At 41.1% G+C, this 17,617-nt stretch overlaps 1 protein-coding gene across 5 annotated transcripts in view; it reads right to left on the bottom strand.

Annotated features, from left to right (window-relative positions):
* CEP128 (centrosomal protein 128) overlaps nt 1–17,617 on the bottom strand; it is a 178,141-nt gene that overhangs the window by 28,344 nt on the left and 132,180 nt on the right. The window lies entirely within an intron of this gene.

Genomic DNA, 17,617 nt, shown 5'->3' with positions numbered 1-17,617 from the left:
ACAATGGTTGCTGCCCTTAACCCAAACTGAAAACCTGAAAGCCCACGATAAGTCAGAACCTTGGAGGGTAGTTTATAGAGAGGCATGGCAAGTCATATTTATCATCTTGCAGCTACAGAGAAACTAGAAAAATGGAAGCTATTTTAATTGTGGTTTGAATAGTGCAAAGTTAATGTAGATAATGCATTCTAATTTTAGAAAAATCCACCTTCGTTTCACGAATCATTAACCATTAAGGATGATGATGATGATGATGATGATGACAAAGGACTCTTGCAATCAGAGGCGCAAGAACGGCATTTTATTCCCCCACCCCATTCCCATATTAAACATTCCATAGCTACTGAGCATGTTCAGTTCTCGTTGGGACTATATTGAGTATTCTTATTTTATGCCTTCCATTTCTTTCCTTTGGGGTCCCCCCTGATCACCATGGATACCCTCTTTCTTGCTTCCCAACAATCCTGTTTTGGCTAGGGTTCATTTGGCACTTACCACTTGAGTTTGCTGTTAAGAGGGAGGGTGACTTTTGCATATGGGCCTTATCTAAGCTGCAGTCCTAAAACACACTGACTAGGCAGTCATGGGACTTCATTTCTGAGTAAATATGCTAAGGATTACCCTGTAAGAAATATCTAACATGCTACCGTTCAGATGGAATGGGGGGGGGGGAGAGAACATAGAAATAGTGCACAGAAAGCCTCCCCCAAAAGGAACTGGCAAAACAAACGATCCTTAGTCCTCAAATGTGTGGTGATGAAGTTGCTTGGGGAAAACCAAATGGGGAAAACTGCATGAATAGTGATAATCTGGAAATAGATTATACATTCCAAACATTACGTAACTATGCCAATAGTATAGCCAATTTCTTTTGGAAGATGAGCCTGGTTACAGCATGGTGCTGATAATGCCACAGGTTGCAGGTTTGACCCCCCGTATTTTAGAAAAATCCCACCTTGGCTTGGCCAATCATTGACATTAAGGATGATTATGACGACGACAACAACAACAACAGATTAATTGACTTCTATACTCAAGGCGATATGCAACAAAACAGTTAAAAACACGAAAATCACATACATTAAAAATAAAACAAGACTATATAAAATAGACACTCATGGGGCAGATCCATTTATCTAGCTGGGAAAACCTCAGGATTTAGGATTTAGGAATTTAGATGCAACACTTAGCTAATGGGATAAAAGACAAGCACGATAAAGCATTATGCCTACACAGGGATATAGAATGGTTATTGTTATAAACAACAGACATATGTTCAATGTTTGCATGCCAAAAGCAGAAACCACTTTGCTTAAAAAGGGTGGGGGCTATTTAATAACACTGCTATAAAAAAGAAATAATCTCAACATATGGTATAAAAATACATTGCTTGGCAATTTATTCTTAAATATAGCAGGCTTTTGGATACTTGGTATGAATTTTACCTCCTGCTACTTAAAATCTCATCTCTCTCTTTTTCCCAGCACACAAATCAAATCAGTGACCTCATGCCCTGAGCACTTAGAACCATAGAGTTGTAGAGCTGGAAGGGACCCCAAGGGTCATCTGGTCCAACCCCCTGCAATGCATTTCTTTCATTACTTTTAGGTTTGCTACCATTCCATTAAATTCACTCACTTCCGTTGTGAAGAAAGGATGACATTTCCAATCCATCTTCCTTTTATCATTCATTCTGTTAATACATTTTTACAATCAGCCACTACAGCTCAGAACATTCATTTGGAGTCCTAGCAGGCCCGTGGTAACTTTGTACTGGAACTGTAAAAATGACCATAAAAAGTAGGAGGAGGAGAAACTAGAAACGCTCCTTCACAGATCGCTTTCATTTATGGACATTCTGTGAACTTCTTTGTATGTTGTGGTTGCAAGAGTCATCACGTGACCAAAGACAAAGAGGAATCGTTGGCAGAGCAATTGGTGTGAATTGGATTCAAGTGCCTTGGACTTCCGCCTGGTATATGTCCCAAGGTAATCCAGCTTGTGGGTCTTCAAAAGACAACATACAAAGCAGCTCACACACTTGGAAAGAAAGAAGGACCTGAGTGACTAATGGCTCTGGAGGAGAACAGATCTTAAACTTTATTTTGGATATGTGTATTTACAAGTTAGAACCGCCATGCGTCCAGATTTTCTCTGACATCACATGGATTTCAAAGGTGGAATTGACGTCTTGGGGCGGGGGGAAGGAATATCTGAAAGGCAGTGCTTTGTCCTGGTTCTTAGTCAAGTCAATTGAAAAAATTGTTGGGTTTTTTGGCGTTTTTGTACAGAAACGCTCAACAATTTTGGGGTCTTCCTAAAAAAAGTTTGGGGTGTCCTGGTTTTTACTTTTTGAAATATGGCAACCCTAATACATAACCTGTATTGCACGGGTTATATAAAAGGCTGTGAGTCTCACAAATAATAACAAATTCACAAATAGAAAAGCTCAAAAAGGCTAAACTTATTTAAGGTGATGATCATCATCATTATCATCTCCTTAATTTGCATCAGTTTTCTTAGAATTCATGCTCCTGGTTCGTTGATAAGCCAGATCTGTTTATCAACAAAGCTTAAGGAGTAAAGATTAAGTGTAAAAGAAAGTCTCTATACCTAATATTAGTAGCCTTAAGTCTACTGTGGATTCACCTTCCTTTCACAGGATGCTTTGGCAGGAAGTGTTGAACTGAGCCATGCTTCATATTGCAAAGAAAACAGGTGGCAGATTTACACACTTCTCGCCGGTCATAAATGTCCTTCCTACAGAGTGGGCAACCATGGAACGTGTCAAGTGGTTGGTATCTGTTTATATGCAACTCAATATGCCGCAGTCATTCAGCCACTGAGTCACATACCTTTTTTAGAATGATTCCAGGCCTTTGCATTTAGGTTGGAGAGATGAAGTTAAAAAGGTCACTTTCCTGATTATCCACTAAATGCATATTTTAGCCGGTTTAATACACAGAGGTTAACCAAGTATTTCCTTATGGGCAGGGAGGTTTCTAATAAAAGGAAGCAAAATTGTGGAAGGAATCATTAGGTTTCTCTTTGTTTTTGTGTGCAGGAGATTCAGTAAAACCCCTACATCCAGTGAGTCTTATGGCAACTTAATGACTAACAGATTCACAGTGCAGTCCTATATTTGTCTGCTTAAAAGTAAGTTCCATTGAGTTCAATGGGGCTTACTCCTAGATAAGTGGGATTGCAGGATCGCTTCATTAAATCTGTTAAATCTTCAATGTGCCATAAAACTGTATTGATGTCATGCTTTCTATATTTTGGCTCTGTAGATTTACTGCTGCCTCTTGCGTTTCATGGACATTGCTTACCATTTCTTTCCCTCTCTCCCTCAGTATTTACTTATGTAGCTAGATGAAAAGGTTTCTGCCTTAGGGTGTTCCTTCCCGTGTGGTTTTCAAACCTGTACTCAGTTGTTCTAGTGTTGTTTTAAAAATCATTTCAGTTGCTTTTAAGGGTGTCTGTAAATCCCTTGGGACATATGCGGAAAGTGCTTCACAAATTAATGATAATGATGGTTATGATGCAGTACAATGTGGGTTTCTAGTCTACAAAGGTTTGTTCATAGTGGAACCATTTAACGTGTGTGTGTGTGTGTGTGTGTGTGTCTATATTCCTCATGCATTTCCACAGGCATATGATTGGCCACTATGGGAACAGGATGATGGACCAGATGTGCCTTTAGCCTGATCCAGCAGTGAGGATTGAACAGGAATATCAAAGAACAGAAAGGGAAGCTGGTCTGCTCATAGCAGAAATATTTTAAATGAGAATCAGCAACCAATATAAATGTAAGTTCAGGTTTTCAAAGGATTGTGGGTTTGGTTGTATGCTTTGACTGGTAATTGTATTAATTTCAATAATAAAGGTAAGGTAAGGGACCACTGACCATTAGGTCCAGTCGTGTCCAACTCTGGGATTGTGGCGCTCATCTCACGTTACTGGCCGAGGGAGCTGGCGTACAGCTTCTGGATCATGTGGCCAGCATGACAAAGCCACTTCTGGCGAACCAGAGCAGCGCACGGAAAAGCTTTTTACCTTCCCGCCGGAGCGGTACCTATTTATCTACTTGCACTTTGACGTGCTTTCGAACTGCTAGGTGATAATAACCTCATCAAAATAGAGATATTTTCTGTACATGATCACAACTTATGAAGGAATGTTTAGCTTTCACCATGATTTTGCCAGTACATTAGATATATATTCCAGATGATCCTGTTAAAGTTGAATGGATTAAGGTAGCAGTGTCAAATAATTTTTATTAAATTTTATTTTAGTCTGTGCAAAACTGATTATTTGTATTAATTTAGTTTGTTTTCAAACTAAATCCCCTGCAATGCAGAAAATCTTTTTGCCCAATGTGGGGTTCAAATCTCTGACTTTAAGATTAAGAGTCTCATGCTCTACCGACTGAGCTATCTTGCTGTGTGTGTTTGTGTGTAGACTTTTCTGGGACTGTAATTAAATGTACTACATGAAGGCTATGAAGCTAAGTATATTTATGCCCTGCTAATTGCAGTTTAATTTGTGCTTCTGTTTTTAAATTGTTATCAATATAAAAACCATTTATAAATCATTCTTTTCCCATTTTTTAAACATTATAAATTAATTTTTTCCCTAAAAGAGTGTAATGATGATTATTTATTTATTTATTTATTTATTTATTTATTTATTTATACCCCGCCCATCTGGCTGGGTTTCCCCACCCACTCTGGGCGGCTCCCAACAGAATTAATGATAATAATAATAAAAAGCAATAAAAAGTCAGACATTAAAAGCTTCCCTAAACAGGGCTGCCTTCAGACGTCTTCTAAAAGTCAGACAGTTGTTTATTTCCTTGACATCTGATGGGAGGGCGTTCCACAGGGTGGGTGTCACTACCGACAAGGCCCTTTGCCTGGTTCCCTGTAGCTTTGCTTCTCGCAGTGAGGGAACCGCCAGAAGGCCCTCGGCGCTGGACCTCAGTGTCCGGGCAGAACGATGGCAATGGAGATGCTCCTTCAGGTATACTGGGCCGAAGGTGGGAATTAATGATGACATTTAAGGTAATAATTTTTGACTATTTTTTCCCATGTTGTTAAAACTTTTTTTTTAAAAAAGAGAGTTGTTCACTGAATCCATGAGTGGGTGGGAGTTGCTTAGATAAGGAAGACCTCTCAAATATTGCATTGGTTCCCCAGGAATTTCCTTTGCTATCCAAATTCTCTCTTTATTTACCTTGTAATATTGGGACAACTTTTTAAATATGTGATGCACAACGATACAATTGCAAATCAGGAGTGCCCAGGCTTTTCTTTGTAGATGTATATAACATCAGTCTGGACAATCTGGGTTGTTTTTCCCCTGTGCTGTTTCCTTTTAATGTAAAGCAATGGTGATGCAGGGGGTTTCTTGGCGCTGAAAACAAGGAAGGAAGGAGCCCCCGCACGGGCCTGAAATACTGAAAAACTCTGAACAGGTAGAGTTTAATATTTTGCACTAAGCAGTATTCTAACACTATGTGTGTATATATTAATGTATATGAATATGTATAATACATATAATACATTACCCATAAAACTACAAGAAAGGGATTTTCCTGCTCCCCCACCATTTTAAAAGAAGCCTCAATATTTCAAGGAACCCTGCACCCATTTGTCTAAGATCTGTAAGCTTCACCCATTCAGAAAGATTATGTATTATGCTTGCCTATTCCATTTGCTTTTGCAAAAGAAAAAGAAAAAGTTATTGGTGATTGATTCTTCCATTATAGTCAATTGAGAAGTCACCAGAAATTGAACCAAAGCAGGGCTCAGATCCAAACCACACTGTCAGTCTGAACCTTCAAAACCAGGTGAATTGCCCACTCCTAATACTTGTAGAGATGGATAAATCCATGTATATACCGGTAAGTATATAGTATATAAGTGCCTTGTATACTATTCAGCATATAAAAAGAGCTGAAACACATACATGCATGAAAGGGCAAAGGAGACTAAGGGTAAAGGTTAATTAACTCCAAATTCCAGCAGCGCAACTGTGGAGACTGAGCAAGTTTAGAAGCGGGAATATTTTTTATTTACTATGGCTATGGCCTCTGAGCACCGAGGGGCAGGTACAGCTAAACAAATTATAATGATTGTGCATTTCAGGTGCAAATTAAATCAAAGATCTTCCACATTACCTTCTAAGATGTTTCCAGACAAAAAACCGGCTGTTTCCTTGGGTCACAGAAATGGGGGAATGTAACAATTACCTGTGATCTTCTCAACTAAATGACACATTTCCTCTAATTAGTTTTGTGGTTTAAATTTGGAGTAGCTGGCATGTCTACCAGATTTACTTTATCCCATACTGGATCCCCAAAGAGAAACTGCACCCCAAGGATGGTCAAAGTCTAACCAACCGCAAAGTCTAACCAACCAATCACAGTACTCTGTCTGCTATGTTCAAACTGAAAACTGCTTCTCCTCGCTTCCACATACACACACAATATGATCTCAGGTCCTACCCAATGGTAGATTATCAACTGAGGAAAAATCTCCTATTAATTCCCATCGAAGAAAGATCAATTGCTCACCCAGACTATTAGTGAGCAATTGTCTTAAAATGGGATAGTAAACTCTTCCTTCACATTTCGAGTGGGAATTCTCATTACACTGTCATGTCAAACCTCATAACCAGGAACAGAAAGGCTGCATCACCATTTGGTGCGCAAAATGTCAAGGAACCGGGCTGCTTTGCACATGACTAAATTCTTTTATGAAAGGAATGCCTGCAAGAACATGAATGAATCCCGCAAAGAGATCACCAAGTGGGATGATTGCACAAGTCTGTAGCTAGGGAACAACGATCTAATTAAAGTATGCATCTGCAGGGAAGCCCGGCCAATTGTGGCTTCCTCATAGGCATACATGCAGCAATGACAGGTGTTCTACATATGGGATTCACACAAACGCCTACATGGAAGACGCTTCAATGGAGTACAGGCCTGAACAACTTGTGAACCATCAAGCTGCATGCAGCCCACCACCCATTACTTGGTGTCTGAAAACCCCCTTACATCTGCCGTTTCAGACAGGCAAGAGCAACAGGAAGTTTCTTCGGCCTCTTCATGGCTTTGGGGGCTACATTCAACTTGGTGGCCTGCTGCACTGAGCAGGGACAGGACCTTTGCTGGTGTCACTTCCTTTCTGAAGGAACCCTTTCTGGAGCCATCACTGCTCAATTTTGGGTGGGCAGACAAGCCTTACTTTTTCCAAGCCACAATTCTGGCCTAGCTGCAACAATTGCCACCACTAACTAACTCAATATACTTAACAACTCTTTCGATGTACATTGCTGGCATTGCCTTTTAAAATACCAGGTGCCTGCTGATATTATAAATGACCATGTTTTGAACTGCTTTGAGATTATTTTTTAAATTTTTAAACAATTATTTTAGTCAGTCATGTCCCCCTGCTCCTTTTAAGCTACATATAGTCATTTAAAAAAAGGTAGAGGACCCCTGACAGTTAAGTCCAGTCGCAAACAACACTGGGGTTGCGGCGCTCATCTCGCTTTACTGGCCGAGGGAGCCTACGTTTGTCCGCAGACAGTTTTTCCGGGTCATGTGGCCAGCATGACTAAGCCGCTTCTGGCAAAACCAGAGCAGTGCATGGAAATGCTGTTTACCTTCCCGTGGGAGTGGTACCTATTATCTACTTGCACTTTGACATGCTTTCAAACTGCTAGGTTGGCAGGAGTTGGGACCAAACAATGGGAGCTCACCCCGTCGCGGGGATTCGAACCGCTGACCTCCCAATCGGCAGGCCCAAGGCTCAGTGGTTTACACCACAGCGCCACCCGCGTCCCACATACATTCATTACCAAACCAATAAATCATGGAAATAGGCCTTAGCTGAAGCCGTATTTCAGAGGCTTAAGGACTGTCCTACATTTTGTCCTGTGCAGAAAGGAAGAGATTTTCTGGAGGACTGGAGGAAAGATAAAGGCAGTTAGAAACTAATGTGTTCTTTAATACAGTATCTTTTCATGCAAGAATGCCACTGAATTGAAGGCACAGTCCTAGGATTTCCAATTACTGCATAATGAAACTTAATAAGAATGGCTGTTTTTATCACGTGAAAAATAGAAGCAATTAGCAGATTAGAAAGGCTAGAATGTCAGTTGCCAACTATGTTGTGTGATATTATTCATTAATGTGTATTTGTTTAATCTCCAGTGGGCTCATAGTATTGTGTCAAGGTATTGGAACCACATTCACTTTTAAAATTTTGGCATACAATTCAATCCAATAAATGAAGCTGGGAAGGAAATGATGTCACCATGCATCAGTAGACCATTTTCAATTTAATATACCGGTAAGTGCATGTGGGACTAGGAACAAAATGTTGCCCTCTAACAGTAGTGTTCCTATTCAGAGTTCCAGTGAGACAGCAAAGCACTCTTGCAAACAGAGGCACAAGAACAGCATTTTATTCCCCCACCCCATTCCCATATTAAACATTCCGTAGCTACTGAGCATGTTCAGTTCTTGTTGGACTATATGGAGTATTCTTATTTTATGCCTTCCATTTCTTTCCTTTGGGGTCCCCCTGATCACATGGATACCCTCTTTCTTGCTTCCCAACAATGCTGTTTTGGCTAGGGTTCATTTGGCACTCACCACTTGAGTTTGCTGTTAAGAAGGAGGGTGACTTTTGCATATGGGCTTATCTAAAGCTGCAGTCCTAAAAAACACTGACTAGGCAGTCATGGGACTTCATTCTGAGTAAATATGCTAAGGATTACCCTGTAAGAAATATCTAACATGCTACCGTTCAGATGGAATGGGGGGGGGGGAGAAAATAGAAATGGTGCACAGAAAAGCTTCCCTCAAAAGGAACTGGCTAAACAAACGATCCTTAGTCCTCAAATGTGTGGTGATGAAGTTGCTTGGGAAAAACCGAATGGGTTGGGTCCCCCACTGCATGAAATAGTGAATAATCTGGAAAAAGATTATACATTCCAAACGTTATGTAACTATGCCAATAGTATAGCCAACTTCTTTTGGAAGATGAGCCTGGATAGCTCAGTTGAATCAATCCCCGTATGGGACATCTGCATATTCCTGCACTGCAGGGGGTTGGACTAGATGATTCTCAGGGTCCCTTTCAACTCTACAAATCTATTATTCTAATATGGGTAGATACCAAAAAGATGGATGACCCAGATTCTGCATGGAAGACTTCACATATTTAATGTACCCACTCTCATACTCATGTAAACTTTCTATGGGCCTACTCTAGATATGCACAAGAACAACAGCCACACATGGAAACCCCGTGGAGCTGAACAGAACACACCTGCCAAAAACCAAGGTAAAAAAAAATCAAGTAAAAATGCTTTAAATCAATTCAGTATCTAAATAATATCCAGGCTCCCGGTTTTATTAACTTTAATCTGTAGCAGACAAAAAAGTATGTAGAATCTAAAGGAATAGATTTTATCCCAGGGAATAAAGAAGGTCCTATAGTTAATATACTATGTTAGAACAATGTGCTGTTTGGTTCCTTTTCTCTAGATCTGCTAGGAACTTGTATGCTCTTCAGCAAATCATTTTTGTGTTAATTTCAGTTCCTAAGTGGTGAAGTCATAACAATCACACCTACTCTGTCTAACATGCCTACTGACTTGCCTCTTACCCATCTGTTTATATAGCAACTCATACAACTGCTAGTTGCCTAATGACTACAAGAGCAGTCCTTAAATTTATACATTCAAGATAATTAAGTAATACTGTTTTGTTGGGATTCAGATTGTGCGGCTTCAGATTTCAGGTGGGGGATTACATGCCTGCATGTTTTCACATGTATAAAACTTCCTGCACAACAAGACCAACATATCCGAGGTAGGGCTAGCCTAGAATCTCCCAGGGGCTAGATACCTTAACACATTTTTATTATGCAGGAGATCATATGAACATGCAAATAACCCCACTGCGGTGTGGAAAGTGAACCACATGATTAACGTGTGTATCCCCTCTTGGACACTTTTGCTCTTGAAAAGAAAGGGAGGGGGGAATCCCTCTGCCCTCTAGATATTGTAGAATCCTCTGCCTACAACCAACAGCTTCGCAGAAAGACCATCTTCATATAGGAGTGAAAGGAAATCTTCCAGCCACAGCTGCTGGCCAGAGGACCAAAGGTTGTCAGGAATTTTGCCCCCTCTCTCTTTCTCAGGAAAACTGACAGCCTCTTTCTAGTAAAGCCAGAAGGGTCTGGCTATTTTAGGGCTGTTTATGAACAATTTGTGCAAAAAAAAAAAATTCCTTTGACTAAAACAATACATATTTTTGTGAGCTCCCACAAATTTTGGGAATAAAGAACTGTGCAAACCAACTTACATTCCAGATCTACAGATCACTGGATCCAATAATTCTTTGTGACATCCTGATACCTTCAGTGTTGCATGACATACTCAGCACAGAGTCTTGATTTGAAAGCACGACAGTGCGATTTCTCTGCACTCTCGGCATCTGAACCTAGTTCAAAGCTCAGCCTCCACACATCTCACTCTCAGCCAGAGTCTTTAATGACTCTTGGAATTTAAGTAAAGCATAAACATTTGTTACCCTGTGAGTCCCCCCCCCCCCCGGGCCAAAATCATTTCACAAATGGAAAACACACTGGTGGAAAGAAGAATATCAAGATATTCTAAAATATTCAGTGTAACACAGTCATTAAAAAAAATAGAATCATAGAATTGTGGAGTTGGAAGGGACCACGAGGGTCATCCAGTCCAACCCCCTGCAATGCAGGAATCTTTTTGTCCAGCGAACTGAGGACGATGAGATTAAGAGTCTCATGTTCTACCAACTACACTATCTCAGGCTAATACTATTTTCTGGTGCCCTATTTTTGAACCATTCTCTTAAAATTGAATGAACCCCAAACAAGTAACTTAATTAGGGTCAAGGGGAACAAGAGTGAAGAGATGAAACTGGATTTGTTAGACCCAAATTCAATGTATATTTTCCTTTGGGCACGATGATACTGGGCAAGTTTTCATTCCAAGTTGTTCAGCTTTGCATGTACTAATTGTGGAACAGTATGTCCATAGCAGAAGGGGCGGGGAGACTCTTTTTCAAAGCCTTAAAACTGCACCTTGCCTGGGACTGGAATGGACAATGGGCAGTAAAAGATGCGGCTATTTTAAAATAATCAAGTATGTATTTAAAAAGCCATGTCCCTCTTCATGCAAAAAGGAGAGCAAGGATCAAGAAGGGAGCTGAAGCTCCCTCTGCTGGCCTCTGCAGAATTTCACAAAATTTCAACAGCATATGAAAAGAATATTTCTTTAACAGCTGAGCACAAGAGAATAAATGCAGATTTCTTTGCTTTTGATAAACACCAGCAGCTTTATTATACAACATGTTCACAAGCCACGTCGCAATATAAACATTCTAGACTAGACATAACACAACCATTCTTCCTTTTCCAAAGTTGGCATGTGACTAAACTTTCTGGAGCAAATGTTATCATCACTAATAAGCTCGCCAGCTTCTCTCCCCCCCCCTTCAGACCTGAATGTTTTATATGTAATATTCCTGAGAAGAGCAAAAAGATGTTCTCCCTAGACACGCTGCATTAAAGCCTAAATCGTATATACGCTTCGTAGCACGGCTGGCCATGATGCAGCTCCCCACGTGGCTGTGGCAATTTCAACCTCATCATCACGTGCGCCTGAAAGAGAGATAGCTAAAATCGTTGCAACCATGTGAGAAGCTGCTTCGTGTAAATAGCTTTCTACACAGAGCAGCCTCCATGTCTTCAGCAGGTGCCATGCCAGAAGGTGAATGCGCGAGTCTGCCTTGCACTATTCTTAATACAAACTAGAAACTTCAGGTCAAAGGTGTGATTAGTTAGCTCTTTGCTTCTGATTCTCTGACCTATAATCCTCCAAAATCCAAAGCTCTCTGACATGTCTGCTCTCTTCTCCCTAAAAACACATGGGCTTTTGTGTCCTGTATGAAGCTTTCCCCCCAGCTTCCATTTCTCTTCGGCTCTTAACATTCTCAACTCTTATGTTCCCAGCCCCTCTATTTATCCTTCTCACAGATTCAAAGAAAGTTCCTACTCTGCCTCCACCTTTCTTCAACCATCTGTCTCAAAATGTCCTCTCTCTCCCTTAACTTAGACCTTCAGGTTCCCAGCTTACACGGCAGATCCAACCCCAGCATACAGCTTCTCTCAGGTTGTGAAAGTTTTCTCCAAACTGACCTTTCATTTACCTTCATAGACCCATAATAAGAATAACATTCTTTAATTTTCTGTGACATCACAATAAGTCAGCCAATAGCTATGAAGTAGGCAGGGAGGTTGAACATCCAGTTTTTACTCTGTTTATATTAGTTATGGCAAAATATATGAAATATAATTTGCTCAAAAAGCAGTGCTTAGCAACTGATTGCCTATATGCAGCTACAAGCTGGCCTGGGAATAAATGCCACCCTTGCCCATGGGCATACCAAGGCCACTAGCCCAGAGGAGGCACAAAAACCACACCTCTCCACTCTGGCTAGGAGTGGCTAGCAGCATGTCCATTCACATGCTTAGACAGACAGACCAATGGAGGAGGGAGGTCGAAATAAATACAGTGGATCCTCGGGTTATGTTACCTTCAGGTGCCGTAATTCTCGGGTTGCGAACGCAGCACCCCAGGAAGTGTATACTTCTGGGTTTCTCTGCGCATGCACAGAAGTGCTCAATCATGCCACACACATGCACAGAAGAGCACCTCTGGTTATGAGGTTTTCAGGATGCGGCCGGGCCTCCAGAACGGATCCCCTTCGTAACTGGAAGTACCACTGTAAAAAAATGTCCAGTAGCATCTTTGAGACCAACTAAGTTGGACCAACTAAGGAGGGAGGTGTGAGCAGAGCAGGCCCAAACCCAATGGTCGTATAGAGAGTCACTAGCAGAGTGCGAAAGTTTCTGGTCCATGGTCTCTCGCAGCTTCAGAGGCACCGATATAGCTCTTTGCCAAGGGCATCAGGGAGCCTAGGTATGCCTCTGCCCTCACCTAACCCTTCTCTTCCCTGATTGCTAGTGGCAGTGGCAACCGTGATCATAGAAGAAGCTCCTTTGATGCACAATATGAGTAGTGATGTCACTACTGCTAATTACATGGGTTGGAATAGAAATGTATCATTGTTCCCGTTAGTTCTTCTCCGGCTCAGAATGTAAACTGAGATTCTGCACATGGTTTTCAACTCCCCTTAAAATTTGATCTGCTTCCCAATGAAGAGCTAGACACCAATGACAACTCAGAGCTATACAAACAAAGAAACAAACAAAAACCCACCCCAAGGCATCTTGCTAAGGCTTCAAGAAACAATGCAGTTTCTTCCAAACTATGGCCTTTGAGGGCTTTTGCTTCTGTATGAGCTGCCATTAGCAAAATTAGAGCGAATGTTGATGCTTTTTGAGAACAACAAAAGTTAAGGTAAAGCAAAAAAAAAAAAAAAGACCACACCATTATTGCAAACTGGGAGAGAATTCTAGGGAAACAAATGAGCTTTCCTCAAATGCTTGCAAAGAGACCTTGACGAATCCAGAGCTGATTCCAAATCAAGGCCCTCATTACACATCACCACTGTCAGCTATGTCTTGCATAGTGGGATGTACAGTGAATGCAGGGGTGACAAGCAACAGTTCCTCTACAGCCAGGACTAGGTTTGACATCCTTGCCTACCTACTGATTTAAAAATATTGATTATATGGAGAACTTAAATGGCAAATATCCTTTAAAAATATGCTTGTTGATTCCCCATTGGAAGAGAATAAGCATCACCATGGCACATGGGCCATGCCAATAGGGCCACTAGAAATCAACCAGACTCTTAAATGTAGATAATGGGCCTGCTCAATTGCTCGTTAAACTCTGTTTTGTCTTTACTTTTATTGGGTGCTGGAGCAGGCCCTACTTGCCCAGTCACCAAACTTTCAAAGTCTTGTTCCCAAGGATTTACTAAAGAAGCCATTTCCAAAATCTTATGCACGGCATGTGTTCAAAATACAACCTATTTCTGAGGAAGTTTATTTAGAATTGAGCTGAAAGTAGAAGAGTCCTGAGATTTTGTGGAAGACTGATCACTGACGTCAGACACAGGGTTGGACAGATTCTGTGAAAATTATAAACTGCTTGTTAAACGGATCAGGGTCATTTAGCTTACCTGAGGCAAAGGCGCCTACTGCTTTGAAAAACCTCAATAATGGTGTGACAGTGCTGTCCAATGAACTGAAATCAATTGGACTCACTCCGAGGAAATTAGGAAGAGGACTGTAATCTGACTGTGGTTTCTTTGTGGCCTCCCAGTCAACATCAAACTTCACTGGCCACGACTGCCATTATCAGACCATTACAAACAGCATCAAACTATTTCCTGACGTGAGTATACAAAGCTGCCTTATACCAAGACAGACAATCTAACTCAGTACAGTCAATTCTGGCTGGCAGCAGCTCTCTAGGGTCTCCAGCAGAAAGTCTAGCCCATCACCTACAGGTTGGTTAGAACGTGGTGCTGATAATGCCAAGGATGCAGGGTTGATCCCCCTATGGGGCAGCCACATATTCCTGCATTTCAGGAGGTTGGACTAGGTGGTCCTCAGGGTCTCTTTCAACTCTACAATTCTATGAATCCATGACCATTTAACTGGAGATGCTGGGAATTAAACTTCTGCACCAGAAATATGTACTTCACCACTGAGTCAAATCTTCCAAGTGTTCTGTGTGTTCTTGGCACATGAGCCAAGCATGACTGATCTGCTCTAATGTGACAATATATGAAAAGAACTAAATTATAATTAAAGTCAGGAGAACAGCTTCTCCTTTGGCTGAGGCAGGAAACAAGTGGGGAGGCTGCAGAAGGGGACGTGGCTTTCTTGGAGGTTGCCCTTTCAGCTTTGCTGTGCATTTGCCTCTTTATCTTGAGCCGTGGGGAAGCGAAGGAGATAACCATGGGAAACCTGTGCTCCATTCTTCTATATAAAGAATGGCCTGTTTTCATCCATGGAGACACTCTGCTCTTATTATCTCGATGAATTAAAGCACCACTGAAGATTTCTTTTTTGTTTTATGTAGTGAGCTCAAACCCAGTCAGTTGCCGAACTTCAATATTTTCCGCAGACACACGCATTACTCTCAGAGCATCCTATTTGCAGGCTTTATTTTGCTATAAATTTGAGTTTAAAATTAAGTTGCACATTTCTGGTAAAACAAAGTGATAAAACTTAATGATCACTGAAACTTTAGTGAAACTGTGTTTTACTAGGTTCACTTCTCTGTTCTCCTGAGATTGTAACAGGGCAGTAAATTGAGAACTGATAGCCTAATTGGCTGAAGACCCTGCTTACCCTTTGGCAGCAGGGCAAGGCTGAAAGATTACAGCACAAAGCTAATTTTATCCTGTCTACAATCAGTGAAAGCAGAGATTAAAAAGACCCATTAGGGTAGTCAGTCAACCTCTTAGACAATGTAAAATTGTTATTTTCACAGAACACTTTCCCTATAACTTTTCTCTAGCTCTGGTTTCAAATGGTAATTAATGGACCTTTATCTTTCGAGAGTCTCCAGACCTAGAACAAAAATATTTTCTCTGTGGTATTTGGTTCAAGTTTACTTTTTATCAGCAGCTGGTGATGTGGGGGCAGAATCTAGTACTTAGCCACTGCTACCGAGTAGCAACTTTGGGAAAAGCACCTTCCTTAGCTAAGGAGAAGGTAGCAGAGGCAGCTGGGTTAGCGCTGGCCAGCCTGGCTGACTAGCCAATAGCATCTCCCAAGGGCTACTGACACCATTGCTCTGCACCTACATTAGGCAGCGATGGCCAATCAGGAAGCACATAGTTGCTTAATCCTGTGATAGCTGCTCCTTTCCTTGGCTCTGCTCTAGCTAGGATGTGGTGTCCACCATTCCCTCAGTTGCTGCTCAGTGATGGTGGTAAGGAATTGGTTGTACCATGGGAAATATTTAGCCAAGCAATGTTGATGCAACCATCACTAATTATGACTATGCAGAGAGATGAACTATTCCTCCCTATTGCCCACCAAACATGTTTAAATTGTTGCATTTGTATACTGCCCCTTTCTTCTTTCCTTCTTTCCTCCCTTCCGTCCAATGACTCAAAGAGCTGTTTTAGCCTCATACAATCATGTGTGGTGAGGTGTGTGCATGCACTCTGTGTATGAGAGAGCACTGCCAAAATGTACATGGAAAACGTTACTGTTAATTGGGAATCTGAAACATTATTTCCCCTTATTCAAAAGCTACAATCTTCACTTCGGCGCATTTCCCTTGCTTTCCATTCTATCACAAAGCTGGCCAGGACAGCAGATGCTTTTCCTGGCCTGTGGAGGTGAAGATGTACAGGACATGGCAGCAACCTGACTACCTCTCCCAGCCCAGTGCTGAGCAAAGGTGCAAAGTTGTTTCTAGCATCTAGCCTGAAAGCACATTCACAGCACCTAAGACAGGCATCCCCAAACTTGGCCCTCCAAATGTTTTGGGACTACAATTCCCATCATCCCTGACCACTGGTCCTGTTAACTAGGGATGATGGGAGTTGTAGTCCCAAAACATCTGGAGGGCTGAGTTTGGGGGTGCCTGACCTAAGACAACCTGCTCCTAACATACATAATAATTCATAAAGATTTTTACATGCTCATAGCTTCACCTGTAACAGGTGCCAAGGCTTGGATGAAATGCAGCAATTAAGGGAAGGGGGAATAGTACATTGTAAAATAAGAAATGAAGAACAAGATAGATCAATAAATCTCTTTTCTAATCTATAGAACCCTGAGATAAGTCTATTCAGTGTTTTTTTCCATTTGGGAAGGGAATGTAGTTCTGTAAACTCCAAATCTGTGTTGCCATTGCTGGGGCCTTCTTCATATGTCAGTGTTATATTTTCTACTATTATTGTATTTTAAGCTCCCTTTTAGATTTACGCCCTCCACTAAATGCAGGAATGTCTTCAGAAATCTGGTATCCCTACAATCCTGTATTTATAATCAGTGCCAATGTTATGTTAAAGACTTGCATAATAACTCCAAAAAATAAGTTACCAAATCCTTACTTTCCTTCTGTTTGTAAGAAGAAAAGCTATATTAAGAACTTTAGCAACACTGACAAAAATGGAATGAAAAAGGATTTTCTGAACAACAAGGGAATTTATTTTTAAAAAAAATATGTAGATACGCTGAATTAATGCACACCAGCAGGTACTGATGAATTCAGTCAACCTTGGCAAGTCTCATGAACACTGGCGCTACTATTTGAGGACTCGTGGCAAACTGATGTCGTCTCAAGGGATTAGCAAATGTGAAATTGCATGAATGTCAGGCAGGGAGATGGGAGCCCTGCCATAGGGACGAACCAATACAGTCCTGATCCCCTATTGCACATGCTTTCTAAGCATTAGCCAAACTACAGAAGGGGCCAAACTACAGAAAATGAAAAATGGGGGAAAGAAAGAACGTCAAAGGCAATGGAATTATTTATAATACACATGATTTTAAGACAACAACTCCTGCCAGACTAAAACTGGTTTACTAAAATTGAATTCATATGCCTGTAC

Source organism: Lacerta agilis, chromosome 1 (assembly GCF_009819535.1).
Source record: "Lacerta agilis isolate rLacAgi1 chromosome 1, rLacAgi1.pri, whole genome shotgun sequence".
Taxonomy (NCBI): domain Eukaryota; kingdom Metazoa; phylum Chordata; class Lepidosauria; order Squamata; family Lacertidae; genus Lacerta; species Lacerta agilis.
Note: the sequence above shows the minus strand (reverse complement) of the source record. Positions and strands in the feature narration are given on the sequence as shown.